The sequence below is a fragment of the Furipterus horrens genome, unplaced genomic scaffold (assembly GCF_987537825.1).
Source record: "Furipterus horrens unplaced genomic scaffold, mFurHor1.1.pri manual_scaffold_2, whole genome shotgun sequence".
Classification (NCBI taxonomy): domain Eukaryota; kingdom Metazoa; phylum Chordata; class Mammalia; order Chiroptera; family Furipteridae; genus Furipterus; species Furipterus horrens.
The window spans coordinates 144,063,843-144,088,022 of record NW_028327172.1 but is presented as its reverse complement, the minus strand read 5'-3'; the positions used below and the strand labels follow the sequence as shown (position 1 = coordinate 144,088,022).

The 24,180-nt window shown below is 36.6% G+C and overlaps 1 non-coding gene across 1 annotated transcript; it reads left to right on the top strand.

The window, feature by feature from the left end:
• The first annotated feature begins 1,436 nt into the window (after positions 1 to 1,436).
• Positions 1,437 to 1,571, top strand: LOC150019657 (small nucleolar RNA SNORA48). The gene has a single exon (XR_016509565.1). It is a non-coding gene; the product is annotated as a small nucleolar RNA SNORA48 (small nucleolar RNA).
• The last annotated feature ends 22,609 nt before the right edge of the window (positions 1,572 to 24,180 follow it).

Sequence of the window (24,180 nt, the reverse complement as noted above, 5' to 3'; positions counted from 1 at the left end):
TCCCTTGAGGCTATGGCTAAATGCTAATCTAGTCGGATATGATAAAACTACAAGTCTGAGTAGACTTGAGGGTAAGAGGTATTACCAAGGAAGCAAAATCTGAAAAATCCCAAGAATTCATGCAAGTCTGATACTCATTTCAGTTCTCAAAGCCAAAAGGAAGATACCTAATCGAATACCCAGGATATTTAGTAAATACCCACAAAGGGTAATATCTTAGTGGTGGGGAGTAGCCTGAGAGAAACAGCTACTCTAGATCTTCTTTTAAAAAAAGAAGCTTAAAAATGTTACTCTTAAGATCAAGATGGATAACACATAACTAACTTATATGAATGTCAGAACAAAATATGAAATTTAAAAGGAATACTCTCCCACTTAAAAAAAAATACAGCACTTAGAAATATAAAATTCTACAGTGGCTAGACTCCAATAAAAAGTTACAAAACATGAAGGGCTAGGAAAATGTGACCTGTTCGGAAATCAGTCTTTATAAATAAACCCAGAAATTAAAGAGATAATTGAACTAACACATAAGAGTGTTTAACAAGCTATTGCAACTACAGTCAATATGCTCAAGGAAATTACAAAAAGATGAACATAATTAAGAGAGAAATAAGTATTCCCTCACTTATCGCAGGTATTACATTCTAAACCCCCCCCCCCGTGAAGTAGGAACCTTACACTTATTTTACACTCTTAAACCTATGTAACTTGAACAACATATGTATACAGTATTGCAAAATCCCACGATATAGCAAAAAATCTGCAATAAATAATTAATTATAATATTTTTAAAAATCCTGCGATACAGTGAGGCCGCGATAAGTGAACCGTGATATAGAGTGACTACTGTATAAAAAAGAAGCAAATGGAAATTCTAGAGATGAAAATACAATATCTAAGATGAAACTTTCACTAAATAGGATTACCAAATTAGACACTACAGAAGATAAATAAACTTGAAGATACAGCAACAGGATGTCTACAAATTGAAGCACACAGAGGAAAAAAATTGAAAAAAATTAACAGAACCTCAATGACATGTAGGAAAATATAAAGCAGCCTAACATATGTATGGAATTTCACAGTAAGTGAAAAATGGGGAAGTAAAAATCTTTTTTAAATGCCCAAATTTCCCCAAATTTAATGAAAACTATATTCCCACAGATCTGAGACTATAAATGAACCCTGACCATAATTAACAATAATAAAAATGACATCAAAGCACAGCATAATCAAATTGATGAAAATCACTGATGAAGACAGTCTTAAAAGCATTCAGAAAACAAAAAGACATTATAAACAGGAATGAAAATACAAATTACAGTAGACTTCTAATCAAACTATGCATAATAAAAATAACAGTGAAACAGTACCTCTAAAGTTGTCAACTTAAAATTTTCTATCAGCAAAAATGTGTTTCAAAATGAAGGTGATGTCCCTGTTGTGGGTAGAGTTACACCTGGTTTGGTGGTGCTTGTCTCATATTGGCCAGGAGCAAAGTAACTCCTTGTTTATCCCAGTTTAGTTTTGGGTCTGTGCCATGCCAGGTTCATGCCCTGTACACATGGGGGGAGGGGGGATGAAGGTGAAATAATGAATTACATACAAAAAATATCATCACCAGCAGACCTATACAATGAGAAATGTTAAAACATACAAACAAAAGTAACTTCTTCAGACAAAAGAACTATGGTACCTATGATATTAATCCTCACATAGTCATGAAGAGCATCAGAATGATTGTGCTGATAACATAGGAAGAAGTAAAATACAGGAAAAACAATAACAGAGTATGGGAGAAGGAAAATAAAAATGTAGTGTTGGAAGAGTTCTTACATTATATATTAAGTGGTATAAATATTATTTGAAAATAGACTGATTAGTTAAAAAATATATTCTGTAAGCCCCAGAGCAACAGCCCCCCTCAGAAGAAAATCAAGCAAAGGTGATCGACAATGGTGGAAATAGAACTTAAAAAAAAAATAATGCAACAAATAGAAAACAAATAGTAACAGATAGATTTAAATCCAACCATATTAATAACAACATTAAATGCAAAAAGTCTCAACATTCCAATTAAAAATAGAGATTGTCAAATTTCATTTTTTTAAAAAAGGACTCAGTTGTATTATGTGTATAAGAAACTTGTTTTAAAAATAAAGACAAATATATATTAAAAGTAAACGGATGGAAAAAGATATACTCTGAAAACACTAATTTAAAGGAAGGGGCTGGCTATATTAATATCAGACAAAATAAACTAAAAAAAACAAAACCAGAAAACTTCCTTGGGACAATGAATGACATTTCATAATGTTAAAGGGATCAATTCACTAAGAAGACATAATAATATGAAATGTGTATCAACCTAATGACAGAATTTGAAAAAAGAAAAAAAAAAAGGATGCAAACCATAAAACTGAAAAGAGAAATCTACATACATAGTTTTATTGGCTATTTTAACACTTCTCTCTCAGGTAAAGCCAGTACAAATAGAAAATCAGTAATTATAAATATATAGAAGACTCAAAGAACACTATTAACCATCTTGACCTGACATTTATGACGGCCCACCCAACACTGCAAGATAAACATTCTTATCAAATGGACACAGGACATTAACAAAGATAGATAGTAGACTGTCCTTAAAATGACTCTTAATCAAATTTAAAAGGTAAAATCATATAGATTTTGTTCCTTGACTAAAACAGAATTAACTTAGAAAGGTAACAGGAATATATATGGAAAATTCTATCTTATATAAACAATACAGTTCTAAATAACCTATATGTCATAACACTGGACATCAGGTAATGAAGGACAGTGATCATTTAGGGATGCGACATAATTGAATTGTCCTCATGAGTGCCCTAGCTTACTACCTGGATAGATTTGCCAGGCCATGGTATAGAGCATCAGTCTCCTTGAGATGAGGAAACAGAGCTGGGAGTCCAGAGGGGCCAAAGCTGCTAGGGTTTGCAGGGCAGAGTACGAGAGACATACTAGAACATAAAAATATCCATCACTTGACAAGATAGAATATACAATGTCTGACATCCAATAAAAAATTACCCAGCTATCCACAAAAGAAACCCACTTTAAGTATAAAATTACATTATTGTATATAAAGATCTATCATGCTAACAGTAATTAAAAGAAATCTGGAATAGCTAATTTAATATCAAAGTAGGTTTGAGATCAAAGAATATTACCAGAGAAACAGAATGTTACTTTATAATGAAAAAGGGGTTACATAATCAAGAGAACATAATAAACCTATGTGGTTTTGCATACAGGAACAGAACTTTAAAGAACATGAAACAAAAACTGATGGAAGTTCAAGGAAAAATCAATGACTCCATGTTTATAGTTGGAAATTTCAACTTCCCTCTCTCAATACTAATAGAATAAGTAGACAGAAAATCAGTAAACCTGTAGAGGACTTGAACAATACTGTCAACCCATTTGACTTAATTGAAATTGATAGACTACTACATCCAATAAAAGTTGGATACGTATTATGAGTACATATATTTGATATGTATATATCATATTTGATATGACATATATCAAATTAGAGAATATTCTAGGCCATTAAACAAATTTCAATAAATTTAAAAGGATTCAAGTCATATAAAATACATCCTCTGACTACAATAGAATTAAATTAAAAATAAATGAAGAAGGATATTTGAAAGTCCTGAAATATCTGGAAACTAAAAAACACACCTCTTAATAACCCATTGGTCAAAGGAGAAATAAAAATGAAAATTAGAAAGTATATTGAATGACATGAAAATGAAAATACAATATATTAAAATGTGTGGGCAGAAGTTAAATCAATATTTAGAGAGATTTTTTTAATATTTATCTTTAGAGAGAGGAGAAGAGAGCAAGGGAAACATTGATGTGAGAGAGAAACATAAATTGGTTGCCTCTTGCATACAACCAAACCAGCAACCTAGGCATGTGCCTTGACCAGGAATGGAACCAGAGACTCTTCACTTTATGGGATGAGACCCAACCAACAGAATCATATTGATCAGGGCTAGAGATATTTATAATATAATAGAGCATATATACTAGAAAAGAAGAAAGATCTCAAGTCAATTATTTCAGCATTCATTTTAAGAATTTAGAAGAACTGCAAAAGAAACCCATAATAAGCAGAAAATAGGTTACAATAAATATCAGAGAGGAAAGTGATAAAAAGGAAAACAAAAACAATAGGAAAAATAAAACTAAAAGCTAGTTTTTTGAGGAAAGAAAACTGATAAAATGATATAGTCAGACTGATGATAAAAAGAAAAGACACAAATTACCAATTTCAAGAATGAAAGAAGTTATTTCACTACAGGTGCTACAGATATTAAAAGCATAATAAGGAAATATTATACCCATTCCCTTTATACCTATAAGTTGGGTAACTTAATGGAAATGGCAAATTCCTTGAAAGGCACAAACTACTAAAGTTCATGAAGGAAATAGTTAACTTGAATAACTATTTCTATTAAACACATGTAACTTCTTTTTAAAAACCTTCAACTAAATTAACTTATAGTTTTCATGTTTTTTTCTTGAGATTACAAAGGGGTATGAGGACAATATGAGGGAGAGGGCAGTTGATAGGCTATCTTTATCACTGTGACAGTGATAGTTTCATGGATATATCTATATATACATATATGTCAATACTTATCAAATTGTACAATTTATGTGAAGATCACTGTGTGTCAATTATACATTAATAAAGCTGTTAAAATAAACGTAAATTATATCCTTTGCAACAATTTAAAGATTTGATGAAATATCTTTGATGATTACATAAAAATATGAGTGAAGATAAAAATATTTGAAAACAACAGCCTTAGCCCCTTCCGCAACCACCGACTGCTTCACCTCCCCAGCCTCTCCTAATAGACAATTTTGAATCAGTTGCTTCTTCTGACTAACATGGTTTAACATCTTTTGTTGAGCAGGTTGGACCAATCTGTATAATGCCACGGTCTATAAATAGCCTTCCCACAATAAACGATAGATTTATAATAAACATCAATTTCCTTGATTTATTATAGCTCAACTCATGACTTCCACTTTCGCCCCCTTTCCTATTATAATGATCATGTATATTCTTTAACCTAAAAACTGCCAAAGACTGGGTAAATGGATGAGCAACACTCACCAGCTGGTCAGGGTTTATGGTGATTCTGCTGACTCATTTTGCAGCTGGTGTAGACTGAAGGGTCTTTGGAAATGAAGACCTCACTAAGGAATCTGCTCCTTTCAAGCATTTACTATTCAAAGAATTTTCAGAGGCTTTCATGGATATTAAAATAAGCCATGGATTTTCAGAACAGGTAACTCCAGTTTTGAAAGTAATTCAAAGTTCTGGGTACAATGAAAAATGTATGTGCTTACTGCAGGAAAATTTACAACAAAAAGACATCTTCAATCTCAAGTTCCCTGTACTATCTATGTGTCTATGTAAAAAATGTTCCCCAAAGGAGCATTTAAAATATTAATTTTTATATTGTATTTAGTCAAACATAATTGTTGTAATACCATGTGTATGTTTTGTTTCATTTTCATGATCAATTTTGTAAGGTATGAAATGGTTCTTCAGGGATGAAGTTTTTATTTATAACAAAACATCTATAGATTGGAAATATTTTCTCACAAAGATTTGACTTTCAACTGTCAAACTAGCACCAAATTTTTATAAGTCGATTCTGTTTGAGAGGAGATTCTAGATAAACTCTTATGTGAGGACTTCAATGTGCCTCTGTTTTCACATCAATGAGAAATTAAATTAATCTCACTGTTCCTTCCAAACCACAGTACTCAATTTATCATTTTGTAGGTTAATACCTATGTGTTTAGAGGTTTCTCACTCTTCATATTTCAGTCCTCGTTAAGCTTTCTTTGTGTTTATTTTTAATTGTTCTTCCATTATGTACTTACTTCTGCTGCATTTCAGTCTTTTCCTGAATCCACCAATTTTCTTCTCTTTCACATTCATTCCAATTTTGATACTGACAAATAGAAAAACTGGTTAAAATAAAATTTTTTTTTCTCTCAATGGTATTACTTCCCATTAATGTTATCATTGCTCTTACCTAGTCAAGTTTTATCCCGTGCTAAAAACATGTATCACAGATCAGGAACATCACTAACACAAGTCATTAACCTTATCTGATTTCAAGATTTATCATAATGCTGTGATAATCCAGATAGTATGGTACTGTTGTAAAGATAGACAAACAGATGAATGGAACAAAAGAGATATTTCAGAAATGTATCTATACATATATGGACAATGATTTTTGACAAAGGTACAAAAGCAGTTTAGTGGAGAAAGGATGAGTTTTCAACAAATGATGTTGTAACACTTGTTAAGTGCAAGCAAAAAGTATGAACTTTGCTTACGTCTCACACCATATAAAAATATTAACTCAAAAGGGATCATAGACCTAAAGGTAGAACTTTAAACTATTAATCTTCCACAAAAAAAAAATTGGCAAAATCTTTTGAGACCTTGGTTTAGGCAAAGGTTCTTGGATATGACATTAAAAATACAATCTGTAGACTTCCGGCCAAGATGGAGGCTTAGACGGACACGCTAGGTCTCCCTCTACAACTATACAGGAATACAACTACTTCAAAACAAAGGATAACTAGAAATTCCAGAAAATAAAACTACACGGAAGTCCAACATATGAAGTTATAAACCAACGGTGCCATTTGGGCAGGTAAGAGTTAAAGTGGGCAGTGCTGTTTGCGGTCGCACCCGGAGCGGCGGGCGGCGAGGAGTCCCGGTGGCCAAGCCCCTGGCGGTGCGCGACCCCGGCGAGGAGTCCCGGTGGCCAAGTCCCTGGCGGTGCGCGACTCCGACTCCGGAGCTAGGGAGAGCGGCTACGCAAGCCCCTGGCAGTGAGCGACCCCGGCGAGGAGTCCCGGTGGCCAAGTCCCTGGCGGTGCGCGACTCCGGAGCTGGAGAGAGCGGCCGCCGCATCGCCTTGAACAGTGAGGCCCAGGGGGGCGGGAGGACGGATCCCGGTCTCCTAGCTGAATAACTGTGTGAATCCATCTTGGACCCCCGCCCCCACAGAAAGCACCACAGGGCTGCGAAATAGGTCGCGGACAAGCAGGCGCCGGTCGCTAATTTGTGTCGCGTACGCAGGCACTGCCCCCACAGCCAGCCCAAGAAAACAAAAAGCATCTGTCAAAATGAGGCAGGCAACTTTAGAAATACCGGTAACACAACTCACCAGGCAGCAGATAGAGAACCTGACAGATGAACAGATAAGAAACCTGTCAGAGGCTCAGTTCTGGGCCATTGTTATCAGGTGGCTTACAGAATTCACAAAAGAGCAGGAAAAAGATATGAAAGAAGCGAAAAACTTTCATAACGAAAGGAACAAAACCGCATACGAGATAGAAGGAAAGGAAATAAAATCCAGAGTTCATTTCAACAAACTGGAATTTGGAGAAGGAACAAGCAGTCAACCAATGCAGAGAGAGGAAATGGGAAGCAACAACGAAAGGATCAGAAACCTCTGGGACAGCTATAAAAGGCCCAACATAAGAATCATTGGTTTGCCAGAGAGTGAGGAAGATGAACTAGAACTTGAAAAATTGAGTGAAAATATAATAAAGGAGAACTTCCCAGACTTGGGAAAGGGAATAGACCTGCAGGTCCAGGAAGCAAGGAGAGTTCCCAAGAGACTGGACCCAGGGAGAACCACTCCAAGACACATTATAATCAAAATGTCAAAAATTAAAGATAAAGAGAGAATCTTAAAAGCAGCAAGAGAGAAGAAAAGAATTATGTACAAAGGGGTCCCAATTAGACTATCAGCTGACTTCTCAAGGGAAACCCTACAGGCAAGAAGAAACTGGCAAGAAATATTCAAAGTAATGAAAATCCAAAACCTACAACCACGAATACTCTATCCAGCGAAATTGTCATTCAGAATAGAAGGACAGAGAAAGTGTTTCCAGGACAAAATAAAACTGAAAGAGTTCATTAGATCCAAACCACTGTTATATGAGATGTTAAAGGGACTGGTTTAAAAAAAAAAAAACAGAAGCTAGGGAGATGAAACAAAGGCAAACTAAATAGGCAACGAGAGGGAAAGAGGAACTGTGGGTACGGGAAGCATATTGGGGGGAGGTCAACAGGGAGGGGGAATGGGGAAAGGGAGGGAGATGATATAGGAATTGGGGATCAAGGTAGGAGGGAATGGAATAGACGGAGAGAGGTTGGGAGGAACTGTATGCACAACTAATGGACATAATCTAAAAGGGGGGGACAACTGGAGGGAGGGGGGCCACCGGGTGGAGGGGAGCAGAGGGAAGGGAAATTGGCACAAATGTAATAATTTAATCAATAAAACACATTAAATCATTAAAAAAAAAAAATACAATCTGTAAAAAAAAAAAAAATCAGCAAAATTAAGACCTATTTTTTGAAAGACATAATTAACAAAATGAAAAACCACTCACAAATGGAGAGAAAAATGCTTGCCAAGCACATATCTGATAAAGACTTGTATCCAGAATACATGAAGTACTCTCAAAACTTAATACCACAATTGTACACTAAGAAAATTGGAAAGAAATATGAATAAGCCTCTAAAGCAAATATACAACTGATAAATAAGCACATGAGAAGAAGCTCAGCATCATTAGGTATTAGAAAAATGAAAATTAAAACCACAATAAGCTAGCACAACACACATATTAGAATATGTAAAGTTTCAAAGACTGACCATACCAAGCCTTGGCCCGGATGTGGAACAACTAAGACTCTTATATATAGCTGGAGAGAATGTAAAACAGTACAACCATTTTGGAAAAACACTTTGGCAGTTTCTCAAAAAACTCAAGACACACATCTACTTACTATATGACCCAGTCATTCCACTCTTAGGTATGTATCTAAGAAAAATGAAAGCATATATTTACATAACAACTTGTCAACAAATGTTCACAGATGCTTTATTTGTAACTGGAAAAAAACCTCAAATGTCTAAATATGAATGGATAAACAAATTATGTGGTGAGTGATAAACAAATGGTGGCATATCCATACAATGGGATACTTACTGCTAAGCAATAAAAAGGAGTGAATTATTGATATACTGTATACCATAGCATGGATGAATCTTTAATTCTGGACCAGCTACATAATTTGTGAGACACAGTGCAAAATGAAAATATGGGATCCCTTGCTCATAAATTATTAAGAATTTCAAAACAGTGACAACAGAGCATTAAACTGTCAGGCCCTTTTAAGCACAGGATCCTGAGAGACTGCACAGCTCCCATCCCATGAAGCTGAACCTGCTCAAAATAATTATCTTGAGTGAAATAAGCCAGACAGAAAAGAGTATATATTGTGTGACCTCATTTATATAAAATTATTGAAAATGCAAACTAATCTGTAGTGATGAAAATCTGATCAGTAGTTGCCTGGGGACATTTGGAGGGTGAGATGGGGTAGAAGAAAGGGATTAAAAAGTATCACAGGTAAACTTTTGGGGATAATGGATATGTTTACCATTTTCATTGTGGTGAAGTTTGCAGAGATGATACATATGCCAAAACTTGTGAACTTATACATTTAAAATACAGGCATTTTACTGTATGTCAACTATACCTCAATAAAACTGTTAAAAGTGCAAAACCGATTGACCTTTGAGAAGGATTTTAAAAATATAGTTCACTATCTCTGATATACAATTCTTTCCCACAGACAAAACATACACAAGTGTAAGTTAAGTAAAAGCAAAAAACAATCTATAATTAATTATCTGCTACAATGAATGACATTTTGCCAATACAAACTGGTTAAGCTGGGGAAAAATAAGCATCCACTATGATGAGCTGGAGTGCTCAGAAAAAGAACTGGTATTGAATGCAGCCTTGAAGAATGAATGAGACTAATACAAACAAGAAAGAAGGCAAAATAGCAGTTTGAGTAGGATCGAAAGAATGGAGAATTGGATTAGTTTATGGACAATAAATAGACCAGTTGGATCATAGTATTCTGGTGACAGGTACTTACTAAAAAGTAATGTTCTATTGGTTTCTTTGGGCTCAGGTTATAGCAGAGAGCCCAGAAGGTAAGCTAAATAACCAGTTTTTATCCTAAATGCTAAGGGCTAATCCATATAGATTGATAAAAGATGTTTTCAGAAGTCAAACCCTCTTTGCTTTCAGTTAGGCTATCTACCTCAATTTTCTTCTCTCTACCTCAAACTATCTTCTCTAGTTTCTTTACGCCTATCTTTTTTTTTTTTAATGTCTTTTCTCTTTGAAACCTGATTTCTCCACTCCATTTTCCTAATCCTTTACTCTTCCAACAATCAGAGGGAGCTTGCTTCATAAAATAGACTATTTTACATAGACGATCAATCTCTATCTTATGGCACCTTTGCTTCAGCAAAAAAAGAGAGAAAAACCTAATTTTTAACTTCATTGTGTCTCAAGATAAGTTCTTATTCATTCCCCTCTTCATGCTGAAACTGAACACCAACCTAGTTCTGAACTTTATTCTTTCCTAAACTACTGAACTCATTTACTGCATCACCCCCTCCCCCATCCATGCCCATCTATCAATACACTATTGCCAAACCTTTGAAAAGAGGTTTCTTCAATATTATTTTCTTTCTCATCAATCTTCAGAAGTTTGCCACTGCCTTTTAAAATAGATGGAAGATGAAAAAAAGATGAATCCTTGATGGCATCAGAGTCCTATTGAATGATTTCTGGACCTTGTCTGAAAAAAAAAATCAACCCCTTATTTGTGTAAGTCATTGTTTAATAGATTTTCTTCTGCTGTCAGCAGAGTACATTCCTAACTGATATAAATATTAATGAACACTGGTTTCATATATCATAGCTCAAATTTTGTGAATTAAAAACTTCTTTCCTAGATAGATAAATAAGTGGTTCTCAGCGCATTTATATTGTATTTCTCCTAATACTTTTAAGATGTAGCCAAATTGCACAATGTAATACTAGTTCCTGAAAACTATTTGTTTTCCTGCCCTCATATTCACGGTGAGCCCTTAGCTTGCAGTAACCTCTTGCAATTTATCTGTTGGAATCATACTCATTCTTCAAATATTCATATTCAAGTGATTTCCTGCATGAGGCAAGCCTTTCTGAGCCCCCAAACAAGTTACACTTTCTGACAGCTCTTTAACTCCCACAGTACTTTGCCATTCACTTTTACAATTTATTTTATTCTGCGTTTGATAATAGAATGTGGACTTCGGAGTGAGGCAGAACTTCAAAATTACTACTTATTAGTTTTAGACCTTGGGCATGTTTCTTAATCTCCCCAGACTCCAATTACCCCATTTGTAAAATGTGACTACTAATCCGTCCATCGGCAGCCGCCCGTCTCGAGAGACGATGGTGTAGCTTCTTAAGAGTCTATCTGCACCGCCGAGAATGGTTGTGCAGTCCGACTCGGGAGTGACATGGTATCTGTCTCCTCCCGTGTTGAATTGACATCTTGCGATGACGCTGGAGTGTCCTCTCCAGTGAAGCTGAAGCTAAAGAGCCTGGGCAGGGTGATATGGAGGGTCTGCTGTTGCCCATGCAGCAGACCCCCCCTCTCTTCGCAGCTGAAGGGTCCAAGGGAAAGACGGAGTCAATACAGCTTGGCTTCAGGTGCGCCGCAGGAGTTGCCGGTGTTGACTACAACGTCAAACCGCCTTAGGGACTCCGGCTCCGGATTTTCTGTCGGGGTTTACTCCCTTAGCCTTTCCCCTGAAGAGGTATGCCGCAAGGCAGCGGAGGTTTTTGGGGGTCAGAGTTTTCCTTCTCTGATGTGCCCTGACTGGAAGATCGAACCAGCGACACTTAGCTCGCAGGCCGACGCTCAATCCACTGAGCCAAACCAGCCAGGGCTCATGACTACTAATACCTACCTGTAAAGAGTGTTGTGTGGATTAAATCAGCTGAAGTGCCTGGCAAAGAAGAAGAGGTGGTATGTTACTAACATATTTTGGAACACATTTATTTGTATGACTTTCTTGTCCATTATAAAGTGTTGTGAGCTTCATGAGGATAAGCACCACTTTTAATTCATTTTGGTATCACCTATCTGAACATTGTACAAAGTAATTTATTTACCTTTTAAAGAGATTTTACAAGTCTGTTAGCACGCATGTTATTCTTAAGATATTTAAAACTTCTTTTCAAAATGTTACATTCAATGTTGTAAAAAACATTGTGAAACTGAGTTACATTGCACGTCATATTCAATGGTTTAAAGGAATAATTGGAAGAGAAACTATTAACTGCAACATACGAGCCCATCCTGCCACAATATTTGGGCTTTATATTAAACATATCAATAATATTATACATTTTACATTAAAAACTTCTTATTGTTCATGATACTTTAAAATCAACTCATAGTAATAATTTGTACACAAAGAAATGCATCTGTTTTATGTGTTTAGTATGATGAGTTTTGACAAATATTTATACCTGTTTAACACCAAAATCAATTAATAGAACATTTACATTACTCCAAAATGGTTCCTGTGTCTATCCCCAGTCTGTTCTATCAACACACACATCACTAGCCCCAGGTATCAACATTTCTGTTTTGTTTGTTTGTTTATAGATTTTTCTTTTCTAGAGTTTTGTACACATGTAATCATACACTGTGTATATCTTTTGTGTCTGTCCTTTTTTCCTCAGCTAAAGTATGAGATTTATTCATGTTGTGTGTTCAGTAATATCCCTTTTCAGTGCTGAGTAATATTCCATTGCATGAGTCTACTACAATTTGTTTATCCATTCACATGTTGATAGATTATTTTTGGTTTGCAGTTACTATGAATAAAGCTGCTACAAACATTTGTGTCCAAGTTTTGTGTAGATCTGTTTCCCTTCTCTTGAATAAATACCTAGGAATGAAGTTGCTGGGTCATATGGTGAGTGTTGATGTTTTAAAGAAATAGCCAAATTGTTTTCCAAAGTTGTTCCTCTTTAGCCACTTATGAGAAGGCCAATTACTCCACATCCATGCCAACATTTATAAATATTACATGTAGACCTTGTCAGGGTAGCTCAGTTGGTTGGAGCATCATCCCATACACCAAAAGACTGAGGGTTCAATTCCTGGTTAGGGCACATACTTAAGTTGCAGGATTGATACCCTGTAAGGGTGCATATGGGAAGCAACTAACCGATGGTTCTCTCTCACATCAATGGTTTCTCTCTCACTCTCCCTTTCTCTCTTTAAAATCAATAAACAGGACCCAAGTGGTAGAGGAGTAAGTAAAAGCTACACTAATGTCCTCCCAGGACCAAACTGAAATTACAACTAAATCATAGAAAAATCATCTTGAATAACCAACTGAACACTAGCTGGAGAGAAGACTTATAATTATGGACAGGTGGAACAAGCCATATCACCACAACGAGACTGGTAGGGAATGAAAGGGTGGACTGGACTCTCATGGGTGACAGCTGAAGTTCCACAGGGATATTTCAGCAGCCAGGGGGTTCCCCCTGAGAAATGTACGGTCTAAACTTCAAACTGGGCTCCCCAGCCTACAGCACCAGAGCCATGAAAAGAACCCAAATGACATACGGCTGTACAAAGCAGCAGGGTTTCTGTCTGCCAGGGAGAGCTGGAGATGCAGAAAACCTCTTAAAGGGCAATGCACAAAATTTCATTTGCAGACATTTAAGTTAAACCTGGGCTCCAGCAGAGGGAGGGCAGAGTGGGCTAGAGACGTTTAAGAAGAATCTGGGGCTGGTGGCTCAGAGGAGAGAACTGAAGGAACAGTCACCAGGATCCCTGTGCTCTGTCATTTCCCATTCTTCAGGAACCATCTTTCTTAAGCAGAGCACTCACCATCAAGTGGCATTAGCCTGAGGGGAGGCAGTAGCCTCACTCACAGGAATTAAGCACCCTGTGGTGCTTAAGCCCTGCTGCTGAGGAGTACAGCTGGAAGACTTTCACTCTTTAAGCCTAACAGAAAGCCTGCAGGCAGAGGCAAAGCTCTGGGAGCTCTGAAACTGTAGCTAATCCTCCCCTGGGCCCAGTGCTGGTAAAAGCCAGCCTTGGTGCTCAACTTGGTTATTTCTGCATACATTCAGGCCCAGCAGAGGGAGCGATAAGCTGTGGATTGCTGATAGCTCCAAATAGGTTGCCCAGGGCCAGTCACAGACAGGGTTTGACTTAGGCATACACCATAGTATTGCAGATCTACCTCATACATGAAACAAAAACAAAGAGACAGCCAAATGGAGACGGTAAAGAAGCATGCCCCAGAGAAAAGAACAAGATAGTTCTCCAGAAGAAAAACTAGGTAAAATGGAGGCAGGCAATTTAACAGATAGGAAGTTTACAGTAATAATTATAAGGATACTCAACAGCATGAAAAAAGACATAGAAACCATAACAAAAAGGACCAGTCAGAAATAAAGAATGCAATATCTGAAATAAATAATACACTGGAAGGGATAAAAGTAGGTTAGATGAAGCAGAGGACTGAATCAGTGATTTGGAAGACAAGGTAGAAAAAACACCCAAGCAAAGCAGCAAAAAGGAAAAAGAATTTTTAAAAATGAGGAGAGCTGAAGAAACATTTTGGACAACATGAAATGCAACAACATCGATATCATGGGAAAACCAGAAGGAGAAAAGAGTGAGCAAGGGATCAAGAACCTACTTGAAGAAATAATGACTAAAACTTCCCTAATCTCATGAAGGAAAAAAGATACACAAGTCCAGGAAGCTCAGAGAGTCCCAAACAAGTTGGACCCAAAGAGGCCTACACCAAGACACACCATAATCAAAATGGCAAGGCTTAAAGACAAGGAGAGAATCCTAAAAGCTGCAAGAGAAAAGCAGGTAGTTACCTAAAAGGGAGCTCCAATTAGACTGTCATCTGAGTTCTCAACAGAAACATTTTATGCCACAAGAGAGTGGCATGAAATATTTAAGGTGATGACAAGCAAGGACCTACAACAAAGGCTACTTTACCCAGCAAGGCTATCATTTAAAATTGAAGGAGAAATAAGGTGTTTTCCAGAAGAGAAAAAACTAAAGCAGTTTGTTAAAACTAAACCAATACTGCAATAAATCCTAAAGGGCTAAAAGGAGGAGAAGAAGATATCGCAGATGTCTGACTAGCAGAGTCCATGGTGTTGTGAATGAGGGAATAAATGCATAGTGACTGCTAGAATCCTGTGGAGAAGAGGGGACAGAACTGGCCACTTTCTAGAGGAGAAAGCGCAGTTTGCCCCTACCTTAACAGGCTTTTATTGATTTCTGAAGTGGATTATATCCAAGAAAATTGTGAATCATTGTGCTAATCATTGCCTTATATGATTATATACTTTTATGTTACAAAGAAAAGAATGTTACACATGCATGGATGATAGGATAGCTTGTCTAGCCATATCCTGTTCTTAGAAATTGGCCCAGAATAGGCCCTAAGAAACCGCCTCAAGTTTACACGCTGAACATCTGTTGTTCTCAGCCCAGGAGGAGGGGGTCTTTTAGCAGAAAGCAAGCTTTTTAACTATTATAGAAATGCAGGCCTGGTTTCCCACAGGAAAACGGGTGTGTGGAGTGGGCCCTGCATGCCACCACGTTCCCAGTAGTTTTCCACTCTGAGGCTGAGCTGCATTTGCCACCACCAAGCACCATGGCTTCCCATAAGGAGAAGAAAAGGAAGAGGAAGGAGGAGAGGAAGAAGGAGAGGAAAAAGGAGAGGAAGGAGGAGAGGAAGAAGGAGAGGAAGGAAGAGGAAGAAGGAGGAAGAAGAAGAAGGAGGAGGAGAAGAAGAAGAAGGAGGAGAGGAAGAAGGAAAAGAAGAAGAAAATGGAGAAAAAATGTCTAACAATAAAATAGCACTACATACGTATCTGTCAATAATCACCTTAAATGTAAATGGCTTAAATACTCCAACCAAAAGACATAGGGTAGCTAAATGGATAAGAACATAAGACCCATATATATGCTACCTCCAAGAGACCCATCTCAGATTGAAAGATACACACAGACTAAAAGTAAAGGGGTGGAAGAAGGTATTTCATGCAAATGGAAAGGGAAAAAAGGCTTGGGTAGCCATACTTATATCCAGAAAAATAGATTTTAAAATCAAGGCTATAGTAAGAGAGAAAGAAGGACACTATATAATGATAAACGGAACAATCCAACAAGAGGATATAACCTTAATAAACACACATTCAACATAGGAGCACCTAAATATGTAAATCACATCTTGATGCACATAAAGGAAAGATCCACAGAAATACAGTAATAGTCTGGGATTTTAACACACCTTCGACTTCAATGAATAGATCTTCCAGGCAGAAAATAAACAAGGAGACAGAGGCCCTAAATGACTAACTAGTTCAAGTGGATTTAATTGATATCTTCAGAGCATTTCACACCAAAGCAGCAGAATATACATACTTTTCAAGTGCATGTGAAACATTCTCTATTTGGTAGACCACATGTTAGGACAGAAAACAAGTCTCAACAAATTTAAGAATACTGAAACAATATCAAGCATTTTCTCTGACCACAATGCTATAAAACTAGAAATCAACCACAAGAACACTGAAAAACACACAAAGATGGGGAAGCTAGATAACATGTTATTAAACAAAGAATGGGTCAACAACGAGATCAAGGAAGAAATCAAGATACCTTGAAACAAATGAAAATGAGACCACAACAATCCAAAAGCTGCGGGACACTAGGAAAGCAATCCTAAGAGGGAAATTCATAGCATTACAGGCCTATCTCAAAAAAAAAAAAAAAAAAAAGCTCAAATAAACAATCTAACTTTACACTTAAAGGAACTTGAAAGAGAACAACAAGCAAAGCCCAAAGTGAGTAGAAGGAAGGAAATAATAAAGATCAGAAGGAATAAATGAAATAGATTCTAAAAAATGATACAAAAGATCAATGAATCCAAGAGCTGGTTCTTTGAAGAGATAATCAAGATTGACAAACCTTTAACCGAACTTATCAAGAAAAAAAGAGAGAGGACCCAAATAAATAAAATCAGAAATGAAAGAGGAGAAATAACAACTGACGCTAAAGAAACATAAAGGACTGTAAGAAAATATTATGAACAACTATATGCCAACAAACTGGACAAACCAGATGAAATGGATAAATTTCTAGAAACATACAATCTTCCAAAATTAAATCAGGAAGAGTTAGAGAATCTGAATAGATGGATTCCACCTAGTGAAATTGAAGTAGTAATCAAAAACTCCCAACAAACAAAAGCCCTGGACTGGATGGCTTCACAGATGAATTTTACCAAACATTCTGAGAAGAACTAACACCTCTCCTTCTCAAACTATTTCAAAAAATTCAAGAGGAGGAAAGGTTCCCAAGCTCATTTTACAAGGCCAGCATTATCTTAATTCCAAAACCAGGTAAAGACACTATAAAAAAGGAAAATTATAGGCCAATATCCCTGATGAACATAGATACTAAAATCCTCAACAAAATATGAACAAACCAAACACAGCAATGCATTAAAAATATCATATATGTACTATAATCAAGTGGGATTTATCCAGGAATGCAAAGTTGGTACAACACTTGCAAATCAATAAATGTGATTCATCACATAAACAAAATGGAGGGATAAAAACATATGATCATAACAATAGACACAGAAAAAGCATCTGATAAAATCCAGCACCAATTTATGATAAAAACTCTCAGCAAAGTGGGAATAGAGGGACCATACCCAAACATAATAAAAGCCATATATGATAAACCCACTACCAACATCATACTCAGTGAGCAAAACTACAAGCATTCCCCATAAGATCAGGAACAAGATGGAAATGTCTGCTTTCACCTCTCTTATTTAACATAGTACTGAAGTCCTAGCCACTGCCATCAGACAAAAAAAAGAAAGAAAGAAAGAAAGAAAGAAGAAAGAAAGGAAGAAAGAAAGAAAGAAAGAAAGGAAGGAAGGAAGGAAGGAAGGAAGGAAGGAAGGAAGGAAGGAAGGAAGGAAGGAAGGAAGGAAGGAAGAAAGAAAGAAAGAAGAAAGAAAGGAAGAAAGGAAGAAAGGAAGGAAGGAAGGAAGGAAGGAAGGAAGGAAGGAAGGAAGGAAGGAAGGAAGGAAGAAAGAAAGAAAGAAAGAAAGAAAGGAAAAGAAAGAAAGAAAGAAAGGGAGGGAGGGAGGGAGGGAGGGAGGGAGGGAGAGAGAGAGAGAGGAAGGAAGGAGGGAAGGAAGGAGGGAAGGAAGGAAGGAAGGAAGAAAGAAAGAAAGAAAGAAAGAAAGAAAGAAAGAAAGAAAGAAAGAAAGAAAGAAAGAGAGAGAGAGAGAAAGAAAGAAAGAAAGAAAGGAAGGAAGGAAGAAAGAAAGAAAGAAAGAAAGAAAGAAAAGGCATCCAAAATGGAAAGGAAAAAGTAAAACTGTCCTTATTTGTAAATGACATGATATGGTACATAGAGAACCCCAAAGATTCCACCTTGAAACTACTAGGACTGATAAATGAATTCAGCAAAGTAGCAGGATACAAAATTAATATCCAGAATCAGTTGCATTTTTATATGCCAATAATGAACTAACAGAAAGGGAAATTTAAAAAAACAATCCCATTTACAATTGCTTCAAAAAGAACATAATACCTAGAAATAAATCTAACCAAGGATGTAAAAGACCTGTAATTGGAAAATTATAAAATACTGAAGAAAGAAATTGAAGAAGATACAAATAAGTGGAAGCACATACTGTGTTCATGGATAAGAAAAATTAACGTCATAAAAATGTCCAAACTGTCCAAAGCATTTTATAGATTCAATGCAATTCTTATCAAGATTCCAACGACATATTTCACAGAACTAGAACGAATATTCCAAAACTTTATATGGAATCTCAAAAGTCCCCACATAGCAATAGTGATCCTGAGAAAAAAGAACAAAGTTGGAGGAATCACTCTACGAAACTATACTATAAGCCTGTAGTAGTAAAAACAGCATGGCACTGGTGTAAAAACAGGTACATAGATCAATGGAACAGAACAGAGAGCTCAGAAATATAACCACTTTCATAGTCAATTAATATTTGACAGAGAAAGCAAGCACATACAATAGGCTCAAGGTGGTTTATTCAACAAATGGTGTTGGCAAAATTGGACAGATACATGCAGAAAAATGAAACTAGACTGCATTCTAACACCGCACATAACAATAAACTCAAAATGGATTAAAGACATAAATGTTAGATCTGAAACCATAAAAATCTTAGAAGAAAAAACACAGACAGCAAAACCTCGGACAGCTCCTGGAAATATTTTATCAGCTGTATCTCCACAGGCAAGGGAAACAAAAGAAAAAATAAACAAATGGGACTACATCAAACTAAAAAGTTTGTTCACAGAAAAGGAAAACATCAACAAAATAAAAAGACAACCCATGCAATGGGAGAACATATTTGCTGATACATCTGATAAGGGGTTAATATCCAAAATTTATAAAGAACTTACAAAACTCAACACACACACAAACACACACACAAACACACACACACGCACACACGCACACACACACACACACGCCCCCACCCAAACAGCCCCATTAAAAAATGGGCAAAGGACCTGAATAGACACTTCTCCAAGAGGACATACAGATGGCCAAGACACCTGAAAAGATGCTCAATGCCATAATCATCAGAGAAATGCAAATTAAAACCACAATGAGATAACATCTCACATCTGTCAGAATGGCCATCATCAACAAATCAACAAACAAGTGCTGGTGAGCTTGTTGAGAAAGTGGAACCTTTTTATACTGTTGGTGGGAATGTTGACTGGTGTGACCACTGTGGAAAGCAGTATGGAGGTACCTCAAAAAATTAAAAATGGATATGCCTTCTGATCCAGTGACCCCACTTCTGGGAGTATATCCAAAGGAACCCAAAACACTAATTGGAAAGATCATATGCACTCCTATCTTCATTGCCATATTATTTACCATCACCAAGATATGGAAGAGGCCCCAGTGTCCATTAGTTGATGAGCAGATAAAACAACTGTGGGACATTTACACAATGGAATACTCCCTGGTAGTAAAAAAGAGGAAAGATTTACCCTTCACAACAGTATGGATGGACCTGGCGAACATTATGCTAAAAAAGATAAGCCAGGTAGAGGAAGACAAATACTATATGACTTCACTCATACGTGGCATCTAATGAACAAACTAAACTAACAAGGAAAACAGAGAGAGACTCATAGATAGCAGGATGATAGCTAAATGTGGGAGGTTAGGGAGTGGAGGGATTGAGCAAAAAGGACTCATACACATGGACAACAGTGTGGTGATTGCAGTGGGGGATAAGGGTATAAGGGGACTAAATGGTAATGGGAAATGCAATAAAACTCTTTAAAAATCAATAAATATATCAAAATTCAAAAAATTAATAAAAATATTTAATGTAGTGATATCTCACTGTGCATTTAATTTGCATTTCTTTAATGACAAAGGAGACTGAGCATCTTTGCATGTTCTATTGTTACTTCTATATCTTCTTTGTGAAGTGTCTATTCAAATCTTTTGCTCATTTAAAAATTGGGTTGTTATTATTGAGTTGTAAGGATTCGTTATATATATGGATTTTTGGATACAAGTTCCTTGTCAGATACATTGCGAATATTTTCACTTTTTAAATGGTATCTTTGGAATAACAAGTTTATATTTTAATGACTACATCTGTCTCTTTAATTCTGTAGTCAGACTCCCATTCAACTTGATTTCTGATGGTTCTGAGTAATGGTTTTTCTTCTATATTTTAGTTGTAGTTTTTTATGTGGTTGTGCAAGGAGGTGTGTCATGTTTACCTGTGCTGTCATCTCAATTGGAAGTCTCACATAATTGGGCTTTATATATTAAGATATAATTTTTGCTATATTTACTTTTGATTACAAAGTTGGATATCAAGTAAAATCCAAATATGAATATATTTTAATGAATTATGAATGTTTTTATTAAAAATTGCTTAGACTTAATGCACAGAAGCTTTAGGTAGGGTTATATGTATGTTTCTCTATTTAATATCCCAATTTTGAATTGTCTCCTACCATGCAAAAATCATAAAAAACTAATGAAAGAGAGGGAGTAATAAAAGAAATAGAAATATGGCAGTAAAGAAGTTTGGTTTTATTGCTCTTCCAAGTGTACCCAGGAAAGTCTGGTGACCCAGGTATTTTGTAAATTGTAATACTTGTCTTAATCTATCACCCATATCTTTGTCCAGCTTAGATAAGAAGTTAAAACTAATTTGTAAGGCATATCAGTTAGTTCATATAGTGTCGCATAATGTTAAAATGGTATTATATACTTCTTTGAAGTATGGTATGAATCATACCATTGTTTGAATCATAGTATAAAAACTAGAATTAAGTGTTATCTGGTAAAGCCAAATAAGGGAACAATTTTATTATTTCTTCAAAAATTAAAATTGCATCTGACTTATGAACCATAAAGTTCAAATCTGTATGTGTAAACAACATAGAGAAACACTGCAGAGGTATACCAGAAATCATAGAGGAGTAGTCATTTGTAACCTTGTTTATAATTATGAAAAATTATCAGCATCTAAATACCCATTAATAGCAGTATAAATAGATAAACAAATAAACAAATAACTTTGCTTGATAAAATATTATTCAGCAGGTAAAATACATGAAGTTGTTATAAAAGTTGTTATAACCTGAAAACTATTAATTTTTCAGCTTCTTGAGATATAATTGACATATGACATTAAGGATAAGACGTACATTGTGATGATTTGATATATATGCATGTTGAAAAAATGATTACAAGCATATTAGTTAACACATCCATCACCTCACATAATTACAAGTTCTGTGGTGAGACCATTTAAAATCTATTATGTTAGTAACTTCCAAATATACAATATAGTGTCGTTATCTCTAGTTGCCATGCTATACATTAAATCCCCAAGAGTTATTCATTTCATAACTGAAAGTATGTACTCTTTGACCAACAGCTCCTGGCATCTGGCAACATTTCTGTTTCTATGAGTTCAGCTTTATTTGAGTGCACATAAAATTGAGATCATACAGTATTTATCTTTCTCTTATTTCATTGAGCATAATGTACTCAAGTTTTATCCATGTTGTTGCAAATTGTTAGGATTTCCTTATTTTTCAGGGCTGTGTATACACACACACACACACACACACACACATTATATATATATATATATATATATATATATATATATACGTATATATATATACCCCTGGCTGGTTTGGCTCAGCGGATTGAGCGTCGGCCTGCGAGCTAAGTGTCGCTGGTTCGATCTTCCAGTCAGGGCACATCAGAGAAGGAAAACTCTGACTCCAAAAAACCTCTGCTGCCTTGCGGCATACCTCTTCAGGGGAAAGGCTAAGGGAGTAAACCCCGACAGAAAATCCGGAGCCGGAGTCCCTAAGGCGGTTTGACGTTGTAGTCAACACCGGCAACTCCTGCGGCGCACCTGAAGCCAAGCTGTATTGACTCTGTCTTTCCCTTGGACCCTTCAGCTGCGAAGAGAGGGGGGGTCTGCTGCATGGGCAACAGCAGACCCTCCATATCACCCTGCCCAGGCTCTGTAGCTTCAGCTCCACTGGAGAGGACATTCCAGCGTCATCGCAAGATGTCGATTCAACACGGGAGGAGACAGATACCATGTCACTCCCGAGTCGGACTGCACAGCCATTCTCGGCGGTGCAGATAGACTCTTAAGAAGCTACACCATCGTCTCTCAAGACGGACGGCTGCCGACATCTGTCTCTTCTGCTTAATGCCTTTTTTTTTTTGTCATTTTATCTAATAAATCTTTGCCTTCTTCAAGGTCACGAAGATTCTGTTGTTGTTTTTTTCTAGAATTTTATCTAGTTTTTAGCTTTTCTGATAAGGTCTATGATCCATATCAAATTAATACTTGCATATGGTGTAAGGTAAGGATCAAGGTTCTTTTCTCCCCGCTGTGGATATCCTGTTGTTTCAGCACCATTTGTTGAAGACACTTACCTTGACATCTGTTGAAAATCAGTTGACATATGGGTCTGGACTGTATTCTGTTTCATTGATCTATGTGTCTATCTTTATGCCTACCTACCACACTATCCTATAAACTGTGGTTTTATACTAAGGTTTGGAAACAGGTATGCATGCACTCCAACTTTGTTCTTCCTATGCACTTCCGTATAAATTTGAGAAACTTTGTCAAATTAACATTTTTTTCTTCTGCGATTTGGGGACATCTGACAATTTTAACAATCCGGTTTTGTAATTCATGAACGTGGAGTAGCTATTTAGTTAAAAAAAAATTTTTTGGCAGTGATTTATAGGGTTCATGTTGTGTTAAATTTATCCCTATGCATTTCACGTTTTAGGATGCTGATGAGCATTATATGCTTTTATATTCAATTTCAACTTGCAGTTGCTCTTTTCCAGTGTGTAGAAAATGATTTTTGCTGCATTGATCTTGTATCCTGCAACCAGTTCCAGGAACCTTTTTGTAGCTTCCTTAGGATTTTCTAATTACACAATGTTGTCATTTGCAAATAGTTTGACTTCTTCCTTTCCAATTTAAATGTGTTTTAAAAATAGTTGTTCATAGTGTTCATCAAATTTGAACAATTTTGAGCCATTGTTTCTTCCCCAGGCATACCTCAAACTCCCTATCCCGCACCCTACCTTCCCCTATTGCAATGCCGTCTTCAAAATTAACTAAATTACTTGGAGCAGGCTGGTAGTGCCGCCTGGACGATGGGCCAAGAGCCTGGATCGCGACCATGTGGGTCAGGTTCTGTGTTCTCTGCTTTGGTGCCCTCTCCCACACTCTCCTCCACAGGGGGATGACCCATATCCTTAGAAGGTTTCAGACCTAGGTCTCTGTAGTCCTCACGTGGTCATCCCCTGACTGGGGCCAGGCTCAAGTTCCAGGTGTAAGGCCTAACAAGCTGAACGCTTCTGTTGGCCTGTGCAGAAATTCTTAAGCTGGATCAACGGAATTCTGGAATCGCCAGAAAAGTGCTAACACGCTACTTTAGGGTGACTCAAAGTGTTTCAGGCCTGTAAGTGGTTTACACGGATCCTTTCACTTAAATCTCACAATAATCTCACGATGTGGG